Genomic DNA, 23,328 nt, shown 5'->3' on the forward strand with positions numbered 1-23,328 from the left:
TTCTAATTCTCTGTCACTCATTTACCTCCTCCTTACACACATACCTTTATTTACAGGCTCAGTCCAAGTGCTTTTGCAGCACTCTGTCTCCACTAACAAGTATCTGTGTGTTGAGGTGTTAGTAAGAAAGAGGACTGTGGCTGCAGGATGCATTTTAAGCAGTGAATATCTGTTAAGCTTCTGTCAGCTTCAGAGATGTATTTTATGAGTTGTACCTTCTCAAAAATATGAAATACTTTCTTAGCACTGCATGGATGTGAGTTGTACATGTGAATTTAGAAGAATAACAGAAATTCCCCACTACCCTAACTTCTTACTCTGCATCAGATTGAAGATTCAGAAAGGCACATGGTGTTTGAAGTTAAAGTTACTAGTCAATCACAATGAACTAAGAATGATGTCCTGATACAAAATAAGAATGACATGGTTTATTCTTGCTCTTCGTCTCACACCCATATGAAATACACTCCTATGAAGACAAAGAGGGTAGTCATGCATGCCTTGACAGAAATACCAGGTGCTGATCGTATAGACTGATGCTACACTAAATGCTACTATATGTATTTGTTTGATGCAGATATTACTGAGATGGAATGGGAGAAATGGTTCATAAATAGTGCGTGAAGGAGAGGCAAAGAGAAAAGTAGGGAGGGAAAGGAAGAAAATGCAGGTGCATGTAAAGTTTGCTATATAATGGAATGGAATGAAATAAAATCCTAATTGTTTGTTATTGGCTTGATCTAGGAACTGAGTTTGAATACAAGAGGTACTAAAGTAGTATTCTCTGCCTACCAGCCTTTTCCAGCTTCAGTCCAAATTTGTGAATAGGCTGAGGTTTCCAAAGTGAGGTCTAGACCTCTAGCTGGAAAACAGATGTAACAAACTTGCTCAGCTGATAGCCCAAACCTGACATCTCTTTCACCAGAAGTGGGTGATCTCCAGCATCCCCTTCTGTGATACAAAAATAAATGACACATTTTGTGGTACTGGATTACACTGAAGCAAGTAGCTCACTTAGCAACACGTTTACTTACACAGGCTGTGAGAGGACCAGGGTTCAATACTTCCAGCTTCCTGTTGGTAATACTGTATTATTAAGAGTTGCTTCTGAGGAACTACAGAAAGGTAAGCAATAGACATTTCCTATTTATGTTTCTATTCCAGCAGCTCCATGTCCAGCTCTGTTCCAGTGTGCGACACCGACATAATAAAACATGGTATTAAGAATACATAATAAAATGTATTCATGGCCCAGATCAGGACTAGGGTCCACATGTAAACTGTCCTGGATTATAAACTACAAATCTGTATTTCTAATTCTATTGGTACATGAAATCTGTTTAGGGAATGCTCAATTTTGTTCACCAACACATTGGTGTAAGAGGTACTAAATAAGATAAAGAAGCGTCTGATTTTGTTTTTCTTTCTACAAACAGGTATTAACATGCATATTATGATCTAACCTGATGGGAACTGAAGAGAAATAAGATTAAAGAACTTGGTAAACAAGGCAGACTTGAAAAACACAAGCCAGGGGAAATACAACAACATTTTCTCCCATATGTTCAAATAAATTTTGATTATCAGTGTATCTGGGACATTACATTTGCCTGGTACCAACTGTTCAATTCCAAGTAAGGGAGTGTACTTCACTCATTCTGTCTGTGATGGATTTGTTCTCTTTTCAAGCAAATGATAAAGCACCTCACTCTATCTCTTGTCTGTGTGCATTTAAGAACCATTAGGAGATGATCTGGTATAAGCAGTGTTGGTACAATAACGAACATTAGCAAGCAAGTTATGTAGCTTTCTTGAAAGAACCTTCTAAAACATTTACAGTATCTGTTGAAGAGGACCCTATATGTATTTGTAAAACTTCCTGGTCCTTTCATCAGATTGTTTCAAGTTATTCAAGACTTGTGAGATGCATTTTAAATAGAAAGATTAAAGAAAATAAGACAATCATTATTTGATGACAAGCCACAGGAATACATTACCGATATGTTCTCATCAAAACATGTCAACTAGGAAAGCTTTCTTATGCTTACTTTGCATAGGTATAATGAATTGTTAATTTGATCCATGTCTGGTATTCTTTTCTCAAAGACAAAGATGACAGGAGTTACAGAAGACAGCTACCTGTCATTGTGTACGTAAAGAGTGCTTTATGTTTGGGGTGCAACTGAATCAAGTGGAATGCTTTCTGTCACAGAGGAGCATGCCAAACGCCTAACAGTATTACATAGCTACCTATGATAAACTTGCTATTCCATCAAAAAGCATCATTACATGCCAGCACCAGTGTTTATGTAGCTACATGGGTGGAACAGACTGTTTATCTGCTGGGTTTTTACTGTTCCTGGATAATTTCCAGTGCTTTCTAGCCTGTTCCATGACTGGTCTCACCATATGATTTGGTGGGGGCTCATGCTGGGACAGAGAAGTAGCAGCAACTGATCACAGAATTGAACTGCAATTACTTCAGATTAAAATGACTGTTCTACCCAGCCTGCAACAGAGGGAATTCAACAGATGCCTATGGAGCTCCCCATACCCCAAAGAGAGCATTCAGTGCCTGTGACTGTCTGTCTTGCCACTAAGGTACCAAGGCTATCATAGAGAATTATGGTTTCAGAAGCAAAAATGCAGAGTCACAAGCATGTTTGGTGGCTGCTCTAAAGCAAAATTATTTTCTGCCAGACAGATGCTTGCATCTGACAAAATAGCATCACACTTCACATTATCAGCCATTCCTGCTGGAGTACCAGCAAGGCTGGGGAGAATGAGCTCTGTTGCTGGAGGATGTACTGCACTGGCTGCAGCTAGGGAAGCCATTTCCGCCTGCATATGCACCCTTTTGGTGGAGTTTACCATCAAGAATTAAAATCGCTTTTAGTTGGGTTTATTATCCTATTTTCTCTGCTTGTGAAGTATTCAGATAGTTTCAGCATTTTTCTATTACATTTTTCTGTATTATTACTTACAACCCTGAGGTGATAAAAATGGTCTTAGTGAAAAATGCCTTTTTACCTATTTCCTTTTATTAATAGCCTATTGTCCTGGGTTAAACCACAGCACCTATATCCCAGTCTCTCTGTATCACGTAATTCCTGGATATGAATTGTATTTTCATTGAATGAGAAAACACAGAGAAAACCCCCATTGGCTGAGTTTGCTGTAGGGATGACTGAATTGCTATTCTGGTCTTTTTCAGTTTAAGGAGAGAAGCACTACCTATTTTTGTAGAAGCACTACCACATTATTGTCAAAGCATTTTGTCTCCTCAGTGTTCCTGCCCATCTAATCCTGCCAGTACATTTTGTTCCTAAAAAAGTGCAGGCTGCTCTATAATACGCCACTGGCAGAGCATCACTATGCTAATAGTGAGCTCCTACAGCATAGTGGAAATCTGCCATCCCTCCAGACATCAGACAATGAAAATGATAGCTGATAGAACTTGGAATTTCCTCACATGGGGGAATATTCTACTACCTAGTTATAGTCAATAAAATGATTAAGATATACATTCTTTGTCAATGCAGTCTCACCATGCTTAAGTGTTCAGTTGTAGTCTTGAATCCTGAAATGGGATGAAACTGTAGTTGCAATTTGAGCTTCCTTCATTTGATAGCTCATGTAAGGCCCTTGCTATGTGGTCCAAAACATATCTTTATACAAAACCAAATTAATCCCTCCCACTATCTGGGTTCCCCAACAACCTGCCATTTGGTAGGGAACTTAGACTAACTCAGGTAGTTAAACCTTGTATCAAATGATGTCTCCTTATAAATTATTTCCACAAAACATCATTCAAAAAATGTTATCAGATTAGTAAAACAGTGAGTCTGGTTTTAGAAAATATCAACTGGGCTCAGAAAACACCAGTTCTTGAAGGTAAGACTTTGAAGGCATTATCACAAAGGAGACGAGAGGAAGCTTTTACCATGGTAGCAGCTTTAACAAAATACCATGTTTGTTCTGAGGCTGCAACTAAGTGGTGCCAGGAGGGCAGGAAAGTCAGCATACCTCTCTCCACTTGTTCTACTCACTATGGGCCTGTGAAAATTAGGTTTGAAAGTGTCACATGAACACCATTTTGTGAAAATTTCTAGTAAGAAAATTTAAGTAAATAGTTAAAAAATTCCTAACATAAGAAAGTTTGCTAAAAAAAAAAAAAACCAAAAAAAAAAAACTCTGCAGCATTTACTTGCAAGTTCATTTCCTTTGAAAGTGTGCCACATTGTACTACATTGTTCTCTAGTTTTCAATATCTCACAGTTACTATTACTCTTTAGTTCACTTTCCAACTAATAGACCACAGATATTTTATTTCTGTAACCATCTCTTCCCTGCTGTGACTTCACCCAAGCATAAGCTTTCTCAGTAGTGCTATCAGTGCTTTTTTGTATGTTGCTTCAGAGACAGGAGGCCGATTAGGGTGCACGAGAACTACGGACTTTTAATTTCATAGATTTTTGCTTTTTAGTATACCTTCGCTGATGTGGAAGCCCAGAGTATCTCAGTGTGAGAAGACATGTCCTGTGATTAAAAACAATCCTTGATTATAAGCAAGGCATGTGTGAATGTTGCACTGTATTGCTGTCTAGAGAGGCAGAATTAAGATAAGAATTGCCTACACTGGAAATCAGTTGGATTTTAAAGACCCTTCTGATGTATCTTTAAATTCATTTAAAAACTCAACTCCATCAGACTCTCTTACTGCTCAGTCTTGTGCTTAATCCGCCTGTCTCAAGAAATGATGTGTGTTTAGTATTGATGTTAAAGATTTTAAAGCATGTTCATGCAGAGGAAGGACACTAATGTATTGGTTTAGTTTTAAGGGAGATAATTTGGGGTTTGATGCTTTTTCTGTGGGTTGTTTTGGTTTTATTTAAACCTGTTGTATAGTGGATCTCCATTTCCCTTTGCAATGATAATTTTCAATTTCATTATATCAATTCATATTCTATTTCTTGGAGTAACTTCGCTGTTAGGATTTTCAACCTATTCTTCAGATTCCAGTCCTGCAGTTAAGAAGCATGCAACTCATTTTCTGTGCTTCTTGTGGCATTAAAGGCTGAGATAGGTAACACCATAGCCGTGTTGCCAACAGGATTATTATGGTTTGGTTTCAGACATAGGGCAAGGCCAGGCACAGGTTTTTGAATAAAAATTAGCTAATTTCCAATCAGAATACAGAGATGTGCTTTTTGATATGGAAAGCTGGAAAAAAACCAAACCCAAAGCAGTGTTACATTTCCAGAAACTAAGGTGATCTGTTCTTGTCCCTACAATCTCTGACAAACACTCAGAGGTTTGCGACTGAAAAATCTGGTATTGTACACACACAGTATCACACAAAGGCTTCTAAACCTGTCAGATTTGTACAACATCCATCAACCTGTGTAACCCATCTATAGGGAGCAAGAGAAACGGCTGCCAAAGAGGGATGACAGAAGGGACACTGGACAGAATATGAATCAGAACAGGATCTTTTAGAAACTTGTTCTGTCAAGATTCAGACTGCATTAGTCTCTACCAAAAGAGAAGGAAGAAAAGCTGTTCTTTGTATGTGAGAGCCACAGGAGAAAACATTCTGCTGCATTCAAAGAACAATTCCTGAGTGATGCGATTATAAAAATCATAACCTGTTTTAAGTATTGTACATTATAACAGAGCCTGAATGCTCCAGGATCTGGGGCCTATGGTAATGCATGTGCTAATAACTGCCATGATTCCCCATACTTAATTTTCATAAGGCAGATACAATCCTCTGACAGTAGCACTGGTGTGGGAAGAGGGCATTCCCCACAATGTAATGTCCATGATACAAGAAATACTGTCTTTCAAACAGAGTTAAAAATACAGCTGGTACAACCCAGGTTTTAAGAACATGTTATGAATAACAATAGAGAAAATTAGTATAAAATCAGTAGGGCTCTGATTATCCACAGGCCCTACAGCCCCCATGGCACAGTGTCATCAAAGTGCAAATATTTCCTCTGTGGGTTTATTGAATCACATACACGTAACGGTTGCTTTCACCACATCAGCACTTTTGTACGGAGAATGAGTAACTTACAAACGATTTAAAGTTCATCTTCAAAATGAATTTTTATTTCTCTAGAATATAAACTGTGTTCATTCACCCATCTTAGATGCCCCCGGCATAGATTAAAATACAGCTTGAGAGCCATTTGCCATTAGAACTGAATCTCATGAACTGCATCTCATTGTGTAAGCTGCCACCACCACGGAAATAGCAGATTATCACTTGAAACACGCTCTTCAAGCTTCACTAATTCTCAGGAAATGCTGAGCTTTGAAGCAGACCCTGATATGTTAAGTTATTCTGATCAAAAGGAAAAACTGTTTCCAAGAATTGCTTTTGCATTCTGATAAATGTTCCTTTTTTTAGCCCGCTCCTCCCAGTTTTCTGTTGGTTTCTTTAGTTTTGTATTTAAACTGTTGTGGGTGCTATTTTTGTTTTGGCAGCATTAGATTATACACCAGTTCAGGAGGGTTTTGTGGTGTTATTTAAAAGAACCCCAACCAAACCATGCTGAATAGCAATGCAGATGGTGATATGAATTCCTTGGACTCTTTGTTGGGTTTCTTTTCCATTTAGTTTAAATATGGCTGGAAAAAAAGTTTGATAACAGTCTAGTGACTGAGTAATACATTTTTTAACCTTTAGGAATAACACGTAAAAACTTTTCTACACAAAAATTAACAAAATCATCCATCTTGATGATAAGAAAGATGAATAAACAAGTAACATCAAACCATTCTTAGCTTTACGTTGAGCTAAAAGACTAGTCTTTTTCACAGGCAGCTATTCCTGCATGTGATTCACAACCCTTTGCAGGAGCACTTGATCTGCTGTAGCACAGACAAGCATAATGCACATCACAAATGCTACTCCAGATGAGGGAATTCTGTTACTGATGAATGCATAGGATAAGTGACAGAAGAACATTGAGGCATGACAAGCAGGATGAACTAAGAAGTTTGGGAAGCTGCAGGTTGTTGAGATGAAAGATCTTTGCCAAGGTGAAGAAGAATTCTTGATTGGCTTGCGGAGTATACTGGACTTGAGGCTGTAAATGGGGTTCTTATAGCTAGAACTTTGTGCCCTGGGTATGAGAACACATTTCCACACATCATACAAATGTAGCTACAAGCTCCAAATAAGAACTCTTCTGATTCCTTTCAAAGCAGGGGAAGAGCATACCCTCCAGCAGGCTAAATTAATTTCTAATCATTTAAACAGACCAGCTCTTTTCTTATCATCTTTTAATTGTAGTTTCTTACCATATTTTTAAATGCAGACCTTCAAATCTACCCATGAGTTATGTAGATCGTCAAAGCTTCATTCAACAGCTGCTTTAAAAAAGGTCATCGAGTTGCTCTTTAGAATAGTTTGCTGAAACCACTGTGACAAGGAAACAGCGGGACAACACAGCTTCCTTCTGCTGGAAAGCTCCGTACAGTACTTACTTGTCTCAACAGCAATATGGTCTATGTGAAAGCTTAAGAAAATGTGTTGGGCTTGTAGCATACAGCTTGAAGTCGAAGCTCTAAATATGCTGTGGAATGTGCAGCCAGAAATGGGCCTGAATTAGCTACATTTAATTCTACAAGTTGAAATGTTATTAAGAAACCTACCATCAGCACAGGTGGTGAGTACATGCATCGGCTGTAGGTGGTTGAGAAGAAAACTTCCAGTACAGGCTGCCAACCAGACAATAGTAAGGACTTGAAACACAAGTTGACAACTGATCAATTGACTTAGCCTGTGACTTACAAATCATGATCAGCAGAGAGCATCAAGGTCAATACTGTTCAAGAATTTGTCAAAATTATGTCAGAACTTAGATCTCTCCCATCCACAGAAATGGATAAAATTATAATTGTACCTAATCTATGGGGGATCACCTCGACTTCCAAAAAAAACAACAGGGTATTAAGTGCTGCCACTGAAGGGAACTGGAGAAAAAGAAACCTTCCTATTGTAAGATAGCACTTTTATTGTTCTAATGAAAGCCTAGCTGCTAGAGATTTAGGATGTTAAAGTTTAGGGGATAAACTTCGAAGGTCTACCTTTTCCTTATACCTTGGATCAATGAAATACACAGAAATGTTTTGGCTAAGAAACTATGAGACCTGCAAAAATATTAGGCATGACTTCTGCCTGCCTCCTTCCCCAGCTCCCATTAGCAATAGCTAAGTGGTCTCAAATGTGATTGTAATATGCTGATGGATTACAACTTTTAAGATCTAATTTTTGGAGTTCAGTGTCAAAATTCAAGTGAATTATAGACAATAAAAATAGCCAAGGCTGGGTTTTATTATGTTATAAATACTAATTGTGGAAATTCCCTTTGGATAAACAAATTATTTGGAAAAGAGCTGTTCTGCTGTAAAAATATTATCTAGGGACAGAAATTCTAATAGCAGCAGCGATAGCAAAGGAGACTACTGACATCTGGTTTGTGACCCAACATCTCAGGTGATCCTTAACCAGCAAAACTTTCATGGCTCTGAAGGAGTGACAGACTTGAGAGTTGCTGAGTGTCACTGACAAGCTGAAACTAATGAGACAGGGAACTGTGGTCACAAACTGCATCAGTGGATCTGGTAAATGTTGGTGTACAAAAAAGCTGTGAAGGGACAACAAAGAAGGTCCATTTCCAGAAGTAGTAGTAGATTCATCCCCACTGTGGGTTTAAATATAGGCCAAGTGCAGCAGCTGAGGAGACAATCTTTCTTAGGACAGTCTCTGAATTCCAAACAGACTGATGCTGGTTCTGGGGGAAACACTACAGCAAATTGGGAAGAGGCCTGGACAAACCTTTGGAGAAATTGCATCAAAGAAGTATAAATACTACTAAGATTGCCTCCACTCTTGGTTCAAGCCAAGAAATGGGGGTGCAGGAAGGAAGAGCAGGATCTAATTATAAGATTATGCAAAACTGCTTGAACAAATTCCATAAGTCCTCACTTATTGCCACTGCAATAGACGACATCTGGACAATGTAGCAGGCTCAAACTGTTTCCTACCCTAAATTTTACAAGTGGATACCTGAAAATGGAGTTGCATCTGCAGAACTATGAAAGAGACTTGCTTTCTTAGCAAGATACAGCCTGAGCAGTTTAAAGTGATGGTTGTCAGGTTGAGACACTTGGAGGCTGCCATGCAGTATGTCACACTCAGACTGTTTTTCCCAAATGATATGCTGGTGCATGCTGAAAAGCTTTAAACAGGAACTGACATACTTAAGGTATTAAAAGCTTATGCTGACTCATGTAAAAGGGAGTTTTCCTTGGACATGGGATAAGTTCACAAGCTGATGACTTTGAATTGTCATGAGGTGGAACCAGTGAAGCCCTCTTGCAATCTGTGGAATTATGAGTAACATTCATTCAAGATATGAGCTGAAACAGACTGCCACCCAAATATGTGTATGCCCAGCCAGAAACTGTAGGGATAAAGCAGCTTGACACATATCCATGCAAATATAGAGGTGTGGTATTATTTGCAGAATTAGATCGTGACTGTCCACATCCATACAGATGGATAAGACCCAAGCAGTCCTTCCAGGGAAAGAATTAAATGGGGGAAGGAGTGGGGAGACAGGGCCAAATAAAAGAAAATTAACTTCAAGGCAACAGGAAAGAGCTGAAGATATTGGACTAGGAATATCGTCTTTGTTTCCTAATAGACTTGGCATTACACAGCTGATAGAGAGGCCAGTATCTACAGATACTTTTTTCCTTTCTAAAAAGGGTTAGACCACAGCCTAACTCTTCTATCCCTTCCAAGGCAGAGTCTATTTTCAGTGTAATAATTTCTTTCATTGTTGCATATATTTACACCAAGTGATACTTTGAATGTTACAGTTAGGAACAAAAAGTTCAGACACGCTCACCACTTCATATGACATTAATAAAACCTGATGGGCTCTAACCTTGTCTGTTTAGCATTAGAATGGTTAGATTTTCCTCATGAGCTATTCCAAGAGATAACTTGCAATTGATATTTCACTGCTCGGATTAGCCACATAGTGTCACCCTAGACCATCAAAAAGTCTAATAAAAGGCATTCTGCCTAACCACTAGCTTTGAGAAGTTGTGCTGGAAATAGTCTGGAGAAATGTTACTATGATGTCTAAAGAAATGAACAAGCTTCACAGGAGGTTCTATTTCATCCTGCATGATGCATTAGTAGCCAGAATGTAGCTGTTTTCAGGTGCTTCTGAAATTCTGGACAAAAGCCATCTGCGATACCCTATGCTAACTGCAAAAGCCAAAGTGCATTTTGGTAGCTCCTGTCTGCTTGAGATATCGGCATATTTAAAGAGAAATTGCTACCTCTGGTGTTTCCAGTTTCTAGGAGTTACATGTCAAAAGCATATTTATACAAACTTTTGAAATATGTTTTAGATTCTGAAGGCACGTATATGCTTCCGAAAAAGCCAGTAAGTTACTCCAGTGATGCTTCAAAAGAAGTCCCAAAGAAAAACTTCATATTTTATTTCTTTATCCTTGATTTCTGAAAGTATTTGGAATAGAAATTGATTTCTATTTTTTTACTTTTGCCTCATACAGCTTTCACTTCAGATAAAGTTTGTCATGTCCAGATTTAGACCTTGACGATACAAAAGTCTTGAAAGAGCAATCATTTTGAAAATAAAACTTTTTAAAGAACACAAAGTGAAGTTCCAAAGCATGTCTGAGATCACAGATCATGGAACGGGTTGGGTTGGAAGGGACTTTTAAGATCATTTAATTCCAATTTCCCAAGAAGAGATCTAAATCCAAAAATACCAGAAAAAACTTCCTCCAAAACTATAGTGGCATTAAAATCCAGCTGCACACAGTGCGTTATGGACATCTGGATACAGAGTGAAGTGAGATCCAAAGACTATTCTCATTCTTCAGAGCAAATTAGTTATTAAAAATACTAACATGAGATACTCTTATAGAAAGTTATAGACACTCAAGGTAACTGGTATGTAATAGATAACACCTATGGCAGTCTTGATAGCAATAGCTGATAATATTACACTGATTATATAGTTAATTACCAGGTATATTTAAGATTGTGGTTTTGACCATATTACATTTGTGACCTGTTTCATCTGCTCAATTAATGAGAAGATTAAAACCATTGCTACAGCCTGGCAGGGAGGCAATTTCATGCCTTAAGAACTCCAGCCAACTGCAGCAATACAATCAGAATGTCATTAGTAATGTGGGAATTCTAGAGCTGAGATTTATCTGGATCCTGTTTGCCTGCTATGTATGACCACACAGACCAATTTATTTCAAGTCTAATACAGTGTTTGTACTGGATAACAGAAGCTCCAATTGATAACTTCTTCCAGAGTGACATGAAACTCCTGAAGAACAATTCTTGATGTTAAACTCTTGGTATTTTATACTGTAAGGCCCCATTCAAAGCTGTTACTATCAAGGTACAAAGTGAAGTGATTGATAATTTCAAAGTGAACAATTTTTATAGAAAGAGTTCACCAAGGCTGTATTTTGGGCAAGTTCTAGTTTTCAATAAGAAGTGCTGTATTAGAATACATTAGTTAAGATGAAATCTGACTCTGGGGTTCCAAACTGTGCAGTGATGGGTCCACAGCTTGCTTTCTCAAAATATTTTCTAGGAGTCTTTAAAATTCTGGATTTTCCTGAATGTTCCTATAATTATTTGCTACATTCTGAAGGAAATAAAACAGTGCAATTGGTTCAATCAATTTGGGTGAAGATAGAGCAATCTATGTTAACCTCTTCATTCATGTTTCTAAGTGTTACTGAAATAATGATACTACGGAGACATGAAGTCACAATGATCTTGATATTTTGGCCTGCTTTCCCTTTGAAAAATACCGATAATACTCATAGCTAGAATTTAAATAAAACATTTTTCCTCATTTCAGCAATAAACCCACTCTCTTCATTAATAAATGATCATGTTACTATGTTTGCATTTCCAGTTCTACTATAATTGCTCCCAGCGAAGTGCAAGAGATGACAAAGCCAAGAGCCAGCAAAACAGTCAGCTACCAGACTGCTGAACTGTGCTCCAAACAAGAAAGAAACAATTTTTAGCAATCCCAGAGGCTCCAAAATTAGCTGATCAAAAGCCTGCTCCAACATTTAGATTTACATTGTGTTATATCTCTTTTCCTTGGAGACTAGCCTGTGGAAGCAGATAAAAGCAGAATGTAAGGATTTTGCAAGCGGGGGGAGGGTGTTTGGGTTTGTTCAGTGGGTTTGGGGTTTGTTTTGGTTTGATTTTCTGGGAATGCTGCATTATTTTTGTTCACTCAGATGAGAGGGTTTTGGTGAAAATTGTGTGTATATCGAGTTTATGAGGGCAATAGCAAAAGACCAGTGAATGATGGTTAACTGCACTATTGTCAGTGTTCAAGGCCAGGTTGGACAGATCCTTGGGTGACATTGTCTAGTGTGAAACATCCCTGCCCATGGCAAGGGGTTGGAACTGGATGATCTTAAGGTCCTTTCCAACCCTAACTATTCTATGATTCTATGATTCTGTGATCTCAGGATGTGCTGGGTCTCTAAGCTTTTGTCACTATTCATGGTGACAAATTATTTATATACAATAAATGTCCATTTACTTTTCCATATTCTTTTATTTCTTAAAAATAGACATACAGAATGAATTAGCATCTTTCTACAAGATCAATGTCCAAAAGTTACAGACTTTTACAGGAGGATTGCTTTGGAATAGTGTTTTCCTGCCAGTTTGCCCATACAATCACTAGGCTTTCAAATCAATCCAGGTTCAGTATGTTCTTCCAAACTGGACAGTCTAGAGTTTGAGGCCCCATTCAAGGACTAACACTCAACAGGTTCATCCTTTTGACAGAGGGTTTTTGTAGAATTAAAATGAAAATAGTTTGATGTTGGTAATACTGTAAACCTGGACCAATTCTATTGTCTTTGGTACTGAAAAAAGAACTATTCAGTAGCAGCAAAATTGATCAAAGTTCTTAAGTACAGATACTATGTTTTAGAATGTTTATTCTTTCATTTCCTTGCAAGAATAAGCAGTTCTTTTCCTGTTGTTTATTTTAGATTTCAGATACTTGGGCTAGTGTTTTGTTCTTGCTGCTGCCTTTAAGTACAGTTGTATATTAGAAGAAAGAGGAAAGACAAAACAAGATATATGCTCTAGAAGTAGAGAGTTTTAGATTTAAGTTCAGCCTTTATTGTGTTATGTCCATGCATAAGGTTTTCTAAAGGAAATAAAATATTTTTCTAATATTACACTGCACACAGGTGATGTTTAAATTTTCCTCACAAGATCAATTTTGAGCAGAAACACCCTATCCCAGAAAGTCTGAGGTCTTCTGTGGAGTCAGCAGTCTGCAAGTATCTATTTTTGAGTTTGTAAGCAGAATAAAAGCTGTAAAAGGGCTTCAAACTTCAAAGAGTTTTCTGATTTGGAAGCCCCTGCATAAACCATTTTCCTCTTTCAATTCAATTTTTAAATGTAAGTATCAGTGTTGATCCCTTTTTACTCTATTTTAAATTGCAAGAAATTGGAAGGAATTTACAGCAAAAGCCCATCAAACCATCCCTTTCTAACAGATTACTCAATGAAGAGAGCATGCAGCTCAACACAAATGGATGGACGCTTGACTTGGGTTTGGTCTTAAGATGCCCTTAATTCCTGGAAAAACAACAAATTCCCCCTGTTGAATTTCTAATATGGATTCAGATGTAACAATCTGTTGACAGTTTCAGCTTGAAAAATTGCTGTTCAGTTCAGTTTTCCTTTCATGTGAAGTTTTCCAAGCCTTTTAACACTCAATTGAATTTTGGGGTGCCTCTACTGCTAGAGCTCATTCTCACTTCCAACCTCCAGTAAAATTGTATGAACAAGGCTAATAGTTTTGCCTGTAAACCTCTGCAGAGATATTCTCATTTTGTATGTGTTTTTCTCTGCTTATGAACAACAAATAATAAAACAAAACTTTATTTGTAAAAAATTTTGTAGCCTTCATCATCGTCCATCTTAAAGCATGTGTGAACTTGTTGAGAGATTCTCAGAGTAGAAACACATTTAACTACATGGCCTACTTGGATCCTAATTCAGGCAAACATCTTCACACAGAATGACAAATGAAGTGTGTGTTTAAAGGAAATTACATGCTTAAGTCCTGTGACTTATATGTCCCTTCCTAAAGCACAGGCATAATTCACTTCTTCCCTGACTGCTAGCTAATAGGTGCCACTTCATATTGACTACAATATCAGCTTTCAAATTGGAGATAAGCCAGAAAGCATTTGCAGTCAAATGATAAACAATACAATACCACTTATAAAAATGGAAATTCACTCTAAGGCTTGACAGATACCCACTTATTTAACAGCCTCTTGTGCAGTATTCATCTTCCTTAGACTAATAAAAAAGAGAGATAATTTAAGGCTAAAGGCTACAAGTATTGAAAACTGCAAACTAAATATGTCTACAAGGCATGCAATATCTTGCTTTATTTTTAACATGCCAGAAGAATTGATGTTTCTTTTCATTAAGCATGCAAACATAACCAGCTTAGCTTATTAAAATCTCTGCTGCTGTAAAAACCACATTACCAGAAACGACTAGGAAATATTCTCCTAAAGATAAAAGGAAAGGGGGACAAGAAAAGCAAACTTAGAGGCAGTAAAAAAAACCTTCTGCTGAAACTATCCTGGGAATCTAAATAGGTATTTTTTGGTATAGATGTTAAAACAGGCCTAAATCATCTCCAAGTAGATACGGTACTCCCTTCACAGCAGTAAATGTGTTGTTATCAGCCTGGCTCATGTGTCCCAATCAATTCTTGTTGGTATTTATTAACAGGTTATTAGAAATGTTTTTATTGTTTTAGAAATGTTTTATTATTGTGAGGCTCCTTTAAGAGATATTCCTGATTTTACAGTCAAAATAGAAATCAGTTGAGTTGGCTTTACACTGTTACATAAAAAGGCTCAACCCATCAAACCCACCATTTCACTGTGGTCGCCTCTTGTATCCTGTCCAAGTGTTGCAGAATTTGGTGGAACTCAGAAGGTTTCAATGAAGCTCAGGCTGAGCAGAAATGAAATGGCATTATCTGTCCTTTCATATAGAGATGCCAGACTGGTTTTGCAGATGAGGTGGTGGCCTACTTTACTGCTCATTCTGTTGCCAGTTACAGATAGATACCCCAAGATTTCCAATCTGTACCAAAAATTTCTCTTTGCATTTAACTCCAAGCACTGGCCATCCAGTTGGAAGGGTCTCTCTGCTCACTCAATGGCACTTCTCTTAGGGCTGGATTACTAAAAATACAGCACACTTTTTTCCTTCAGGGTTAACCTTACAGGACTGGCAAGGCTACCTCTAGATCTGAACATGTTTAGCTCTGTTTCTCTTGTAAGTTATGGTAGCTATTACACCTAAAAGTGGTATTTGGCTGACCACGTGTGGTAACATCAAAGTACCAATTCTTATCTCATATTTTCTGTCTGATGCTGCTAACTATTAGGAGTATCTTTACCTCTAGGGCCATACAAAGAGCTGTCAGAACTGCAAGCTGCACGTGCTGAACAAAAACACTGTTCAGGCAGAAGCTTTGTTAAGCCAAACCAGTTACATTGAAAAGGGAGGTATGGTGAAAGGCATTCCAGTTTCTGTGTACCTCTATACAGAAAAATTCCTAATTGTTTGGTTACTACCTACTTCTCTCTTGGTGTTTGGCTAATGTCCTGCCTCTTTGTTTCCAGTGTGTAAACACATCCTCTGTTAAAAAGAGGATGTACCTGGATATCTCAGAGCATTCCTAAAAATGGTTCTAATAATAGAAACTATAATTTATCTATATTTGTCTCTTTTTTAGATTTATACACTTATTAAGGCTTATTTGTACTTTCTGTTTATTTCTGTTTCAGTGGATTTCTTCACCTCAGTTACAATTTAATTTGATACTCAGTGGAGGATTTAATCCTATCCTAATTGCACCGGTGATACTCACACAAACAAAACAAGCGAGCTGGAAACAAATAAATGAAACCCCACCATCCATAGCTTAGTCTAACTCAATAGGCAACTTACCCACCTTCATCAGAATCATATTTAAACAAGTTTTAACACCATAAAATCTAGCCTTTCACACACAGACTTCAGGCCTGAAGAATTTATAGCTGCTTAGTTAGTGGTTATCTTACTAACAAATGGGGACAGAGAATCCTTCAAGTGTACCCTTATTATTGTACTGCATATCTTCTGTAGCTACTGTAAATCTGCAAATCCTTTCTTTAGTTTAGCAATCTGATACTAACTGATAGATAAAAGAACCATTTCCTTCAGGTGTGTGCCAGCCTTTCTACTAGGTTTGTTGCCATCTTTTCGTCCTTACCACACTGGTACCTTAGGTACAACTTCAAGGTAGTCAAGACATGTTTGCTGGAAGCAGCTGCTGCTGAAAGCAGAAGAATTTGAATAGTCACACTATGATTTTATTTTATTATTTTTAAATTATAAATCAGCAATAATGCAAATGATCCTTTCAAAGAATGCAAAGAATCTAAGTAAAAGCACCATCTAGGGACACAATTGTATAACATCTTTCCCCCTGTAAACTGAGGCAATTCCATCCCAAATATCATAAAATTAATTTGACTGTGCTAGATATTTACTGTAGTTAATTTCAGCATAGATTTATAATCACTTCTACTGAACTGATCATATGTTAAGAATTATGTTTTTGTAAATAGAAATTAATGCCATTCAAGTGCAGCACATCATTTCACATTTATGTCTTAAAAAAATTCTCTTGAGGATGAAAAAAAATCCTGTACTTCATGATAAGAGAGTATGTGCTGAGCATCAGAGTTGTTTCCTTAGAAACAAGGGCTCACATGATGCACAGAGCTAATGGAGCATGTTCAATGCATAAATAAATCAGGCTAATTTTCCTTCTTTTGTTCTGAAATTTACCCCAGATTTCCTGCTGTCAGCTGCAGCACTCAGAGCTGCTTGGTTTGCCACCTATGTAAAAGCGCGGTACAGGTGATGGGCGGTGCTGTGTACCGCTAGTGTGAAAATCTTGCTTAATGTGGAACAAAACAATATGTGCTTTTCCTGTGGGAAAGTCCAGCGTCCTTTCATGGAGACTTTCAAAGGAAATCTCAGCAAAATTAATTTCACCCAGTTAGAAAGGAAAAATTGGGTAAATGCTGGACCACAGCAGCAAGCTATTATCTGTCAAAACAGATAGGTTAGAATTTTTCTCCATCATTTCAATCTGTTTGTGAACTGTTTCTTTTTCCTTGTTCATAGCCTTGGTATTCTGAGAGTACTTCAACTGAAAGAAGAAAAACTCCAACTACTAAATGAGGAAAAATTCACAAAGCAAAATGCTCAGTCTTTGCAGCTTTTTTTAAAGTATATTTTTAGAAAGGAAACCACTGATTTAAGATGGAAGAAGAATCTGATCTCTGTATTGCAGCTCTGCTGGTTGGCATTTGTACCTAACTGTGTGTCTTGAATACATGATGAGCCATTCACAGACTCCCAAAGGCTGATGGAGTTTAAATCTGAATTTATTCAAGTCCATACCCAATCTGGTTTCCCTAAAGAATAAGACCTCTGTTGGAGTTCACTTGAATCACACTTTTTTGTCATTGCTAAACTGACTTAGATGCTTCTGACTGTCCTTAGAAATAGCCCAAACTGGGACCTATACACGTAATAAAATATTATGTATGTACCTCTTTATACACGCATAAAGAGAAAAATACACAAAACCAACCATAAAATTGAGGCTAGAATTTTTTTGTCCCTGGGTCATGACTGGTGTAGTTGCAGTACTACAGTCTGTCATAGCTTAACACTACCATACTGTATGTTTGGATCATAATAAGGAAACTAAGAAGGATTTGTTCTTTTTGTTAGAAAAGAATTACCCCTTTTCTTGTGGTTTAGCTCTTCCTTAGAGCTTAAAAGTATATGATCTCCAACTGAACCAAAGTGCATAGACTTATAGATAAAATAGACATCAGAAGTAAAGTAATTGGGAACAAGTCTTTATGCCTTTCTTCCTATCCCCAGTAACCTAACCATGAGGGCTTTCATATTCAAAGGCTACTGAATATGCTGAGAGAGAAAAACTGTCAATACTAAAGTATTGCTTAATACCCACAAAGGAGGGAGTAGCAAGAAGGTTATGACGCTCAGCAGAGTGACAATTCATCAGATGTCTGTGTACTGGCTTCATGGGGGTCCTCATTTTGTACTACAAGCTACAACCATTGCTAGTCTTTACAGAACAGTGAGTTAATGGTGCAAACTGGACAGCATCATGAGCTGCTGACAGAAGTAACGGTTCCTGGTTTTGTCTGACACAGTAGTCCCAGTTCCATGAGTCATATTGCTCCAACAAGCTTGTTCATTGCTACACCAAGGAGACATCCAAATAATTGGAATGGAAGAGAAGTGGTTTACATTTCTCACACCTACTAACTCAACAAAGTTTATCACAAACATTGTATTTTACCATCCCATGTAGTTCTTTCTGTTCTATACACACATGACAGATACATGGGATAGAAAAAGCTGTGTCTCAGTAAGCTATGTCTCAATCAAAATTAATGTTGCCATTTTTATACTGAAAGTACAGGAAACCAAAGAGAGCTGCTATACTGCACAGCCTGGCAACAGCTACAAGTGTACCAGAAAGGACAAGAACCTTAATAACTCTTTGCATATCCTATACTGATCAACATAACCCAAAACATGGCCAAAAATAACTTAAAATTAAAAATGGAGCTAGGAGAAGCATTTTTGGGCAATGGTTATGTTTGCAAGAAAAAAAAGGCCAAGAAACAAAAAACCCCCCACACATTTATTTAATCCTCTTTCCAGATCTAAATTTCCAAATAAATTTCAGCTTAAAAATGCATAAGGACTAATAACAATGCTGATACTGAATTAACAATTTGTGATGCTAGCAGCTCAGCTCTAAAGACGAAGCCATCCATGAGTCTGCAAACCTCAAAAGACATATCTGATTTCGCAGCTGATTTTCAGTTTAATTTCTTATCTGGCTTTAAGGATTTGCTCTGTCAATAATTACGCTGTTCTGTTCTAACTGTACTGACACCTGTAATTTTACAAACCTATTTTCAATTTCAACTTGTCATCAGCAACGAAAACTTAAATTGCACATATTGGAGGGTTGTGATCTTCAATACATCAAAATGAAAGCCAAGGAAAATTAAACAGATTGTCTAAAATAAACACCACAGCAGTCTGGTTAATGGAATGGTCATAGCCTTCTGTCATTGAGTTTGTGCAATCTGCAGTTAACTTGAGACTTGCCTCAGCAGAAGATAATTTATCCAATTGAAGAATCAAACATTTGCCATTTTTAAACAACAGCTTAGTCTTTTGGGCTTTTTTTAATGAACTTTTCAAGATGAAAGAAGAACTTTCAGCTGTTAAAGTGACTTTTGCTTTTACTTGATCTAATCCAAAGTACCTAGTTTTGCATTAAATAAAAGCAGAATTAGTAGTACCTGAATTAATAAAGGGAATAGAACATTTTAAAATGAAGTATGCTTTATGCAAGCCAACTGAAATTTTTTTTTTTAATTTAAAGTTGTTCCAAACTCCTGACATTACAAAAGCAACCTTTCTATATTCCTGATGTGATTTTCGACCTTGGACAGTACTTTTAATAAAAAATAGACAGTAACTGCTGCTCATGAAGTTTTTAGGTAGGTTTTATGGGTGACGGTTTTACTAGCATGTCTTCTTGAAGAAGTTACCCATATATGACCACAATACATATATAAGCTTTACTGCCTTTTCAAAGTGAATGAGAGCAGTACTTTTCCTTGTAAATCATCTTGAAATGTACTGAGAAAAAGCATTCTGTAGAGGCAACATAGTAGTATGAGTAGATGGTGGCAAACTGGACTGCTTTTACTTGACTATAGGTTCCACTGTACTCAGATTTGCCAGTGCCAGCCGGATCTGCCACTGGTTAATACTGGACTGTAGTCAGAATAACTTCGCACGACTATAACTTATCTTTAGGCTCACTCACTATTATAGTAACAATTCTGGCAAACATCTAAAATGTTTATTTCTGTTACTAATTTATGACAAACCATTAAAATCCCAAAAGGGTGGCAATCATAAATAGCTTACATGTGGCTTGACTAATTTCATAAAGCATGGACATGATTCAAAAAATTCTAGGTTTGAATGATTCAGAAAGAAACATTATGGGAGCGGGAACATTTCTGTCAGTGGCAAATATCAAGCCTTTCTACTCAAAAGAGTGAAAAGACAAGACACAACCAATGACACTGTGATGAAGATCAAATTTGTGGCTGGCAAACAGAGAGATATGTCCCCTTGGTATTATCAAACTCAAAAGCTAGCGTGCAAAAGGAGATCTTACACGCTTCATTCATGAAAAATTCATTAAAATAAATGAAATGAAAAACAAAAACTGGTTGCAAAAAAATTACACTGAAATAAACAATGTGAGGATGTGAGGGCTATCTGGCTGCGACATCTGTCACCCTAGTGATTGCCAGGGTTGATTCAGCTGATCTGGCTGCCTGATCTGGGTGTCCCCTTACTCCCTCACCACTTCATGCGCGTCCCTCCTGAAGCTGCGCTCTCTGTCGAAGAGGATGACCTTACCTGATACAGGCGGGTTCAGTCACGGTTATACAGTAGCTGTGCTCCCTTACTAGAACCTCCAAACAAGCTCAAGGTTCAGTTGTAAGAGAATGTAGGGTAATCAAGCTTCCGAGACTGCAGACACATCCAAGTGAGGCCCTGTACATGGCAGTCTGCCATTCTTTATTATTTTTTTTTAATTTTAAAGATAACAGGAAGGGATTCTATGGGTACATCGCAAATAAAAGATAGACTAGGTACAACGTGGGCCCCTTCTGGAAGCTACCAGGAGAACTGGCTACCCTGAATTTGGAGAAGGCTGCGGTTCTTAATAACTTCTTTGCTTCGGTCTTCGCTGTCAAATGCTCTGACCACACCACCCAAGTCTTGGAAAGCAGACGCAGAGACTGTGAGAATGAAGACCTTGGGCCCACAGTAGGAGAGGATCTGGTTCGAGACCATCTTAAAAACCTGAACATGCACAAGTCCATGGGACCTGACGAAATCCATCCATGGGTCCCGAAGGAGCTGGTGAATGAAGTTGCTAAGCCACTGGCCATCATATTTGAAAAATCATGGCAGTCAGGTAAAGTTCCCAACGACTGGAAAAAGGGGAAAATGGATGACCTGGGAATTACAGACCAGTCAGTCTCACCTCTGTGCCTGGCAAAATCTTGGAGCACATTCTCCTGGAAGGCATGCCAAGGCACATGAAAAACAACAAGGTGCTTGGTGACAGCCAGCATGGCTTCACCAAAGGGAAATCCTGCCTGACCAATTTGGTGGCCTTCTATGATGGGGCTGTGGAACTGATGGACAGGGGTAGAGCAGTTGATGTCATCTACCTGGACTTGCGCAAAGTGTTCGACACTGTCCCACACGACATCCTTGTCTCTAAATTGGAGAGACATCAATTTGATGGATGGACCACTCGGTGGATAAAGAACTGGCTGGATGGCCACACACAAAGAGTTGTGGTCAATGGCTCGATGTCCGGCTGGAGACCAGTAACGAGTGGTGTCCCTCAGGGATCGGTGTTGGGACCGGTCCTGTTCAACATCTTCATCGCTGACATGGACAGTGGGATTGAGTGCGCCCTCAGCAAGTTTGCCTATGACACCAAGCTGTGTGGTTCGGCTGACAAGCTGGAGGGAAGGAATGCCATCCAGAGGGACCTCGACATGCTTGTGAGGTGGGCTGATGCCAACCTTATGAAGTTCAACCATGACAAGTGCAAGGTCCTACATCTGGGTCAGAGCAATCCCAGGCGCAGCTACAGATTGGGCAGAGAAGAGATTCAGAGCGGCCCTACAGAGAAGGACTTGGGGGTGCTGGTCGATGAGAAAATGAACATGAGCCGGCAGTGTGTCCTCGCAGCCCAGAAAGCCAACCGTATCCTGGGCTGCATCAAAAGGAGCGTGACCATCAGGTCGAAAGAGGTGATCCTGCCACTCTACTCTGCTCTTGTGAGACCTCACTTGGGAGTACTGTGTACAGTTCTGGTGTCCTCAACATAAAAAGGACATGGAACTGTTGGAACAAGTCCAGAGGAGGCCACGAGGATGCTCAGGGGACTGGAGCACCTCCTGTATGAAGATAGATAGGCTGAGAAAGTTGGGGCTGTTCAGCCTGGAGAAGGCTGCATGGAGACCTCATAGCAGTCTTCCAGTATCTGAAGGGGGCTTATAAGGATGCTGGGGAGGGACTCTTCATCAGGGACTGTAGTGACAGGACAAGGGGTAATGGGTTCAAACTTAAACAGGGGAAGTTTAGGTTGGATATAAGGAGGAAGTTCTTTACTGTAAGGGTGGTGAGGCAGTGGAATGGGTTGCCCAGGGAAGTTGTGAATGCTCCATCCCTGGCAGTGTTCAAGGCCAGGTTGGATGAAGCCTTGGGTGACATGGTTTAGTGTGAGGTGTCCCTGCCCATGGCAGAGGCGTTGGAACTAGATGACCTTAAGGTCCTTTCCAACCCTAACTATTCTATTATTCTATGATTCTAACAACTTGCAAGTGATGTATCACCCAACTCGTGACAAATTCACAAAGTTCTACCTCTCTCACACTTGCAGGCTTTAACTCCCTAAGGCTGGTCTATAACTCAACCACCAGTTACTCACTTTGGTGCAGCAATTATCAGTAAAAGTATATAGCTGTGCTACCCACTTAGCTCGTCAGAATAGGTTATCATACTCTGGCCAAAAAATCTATTATTTTAGCGCTTTGCAATATAAATACAACATTCAAATGACAAACTTGAGGGAGCAATGTTTTCATTCTTGGAAAACTCCCAGACATATTTTTGGAAAGCATTATAATTTTATCTTCGTGCATGCCTGGGCTTGCTCCTAATATGACTGACTGAGGTACCGTGCAGATGGTGAAGGCTACAGTCATTCATCAGAGTAATGTATTCTGTTGCCATGACCTTATTGTGCTCCAAGTTAATATGCAGTTATATTTTTTAATTATTATAAGATAATTTGGAAATCTGGGTTAGTACCAGCACCCTCCAAATCCATAACAATTGCATTTGCAGTGGTATTCTCATTACTGGTTACTGTTCTTATTCCAACACAAAGTGACATAATGAAGATTCAAACACATGACACAAATTGTCAC

The sequence above is a fragment of the Lathamus discolor genome, chromosome 7 (genome assembly GCF_037157495.1).
Source record: "Lathamus discolor isolate bLatDis1 chromosome 7, bLatDis1.hap1, whole genome shotgun sequence".
In the NCBI taxonomy this organism is placed as follows: Eukaryota; Metazoa; Chordata; class Aves; order Psittaciformes; family Psittacidae; genus Lathamus; species Lathamus discolor.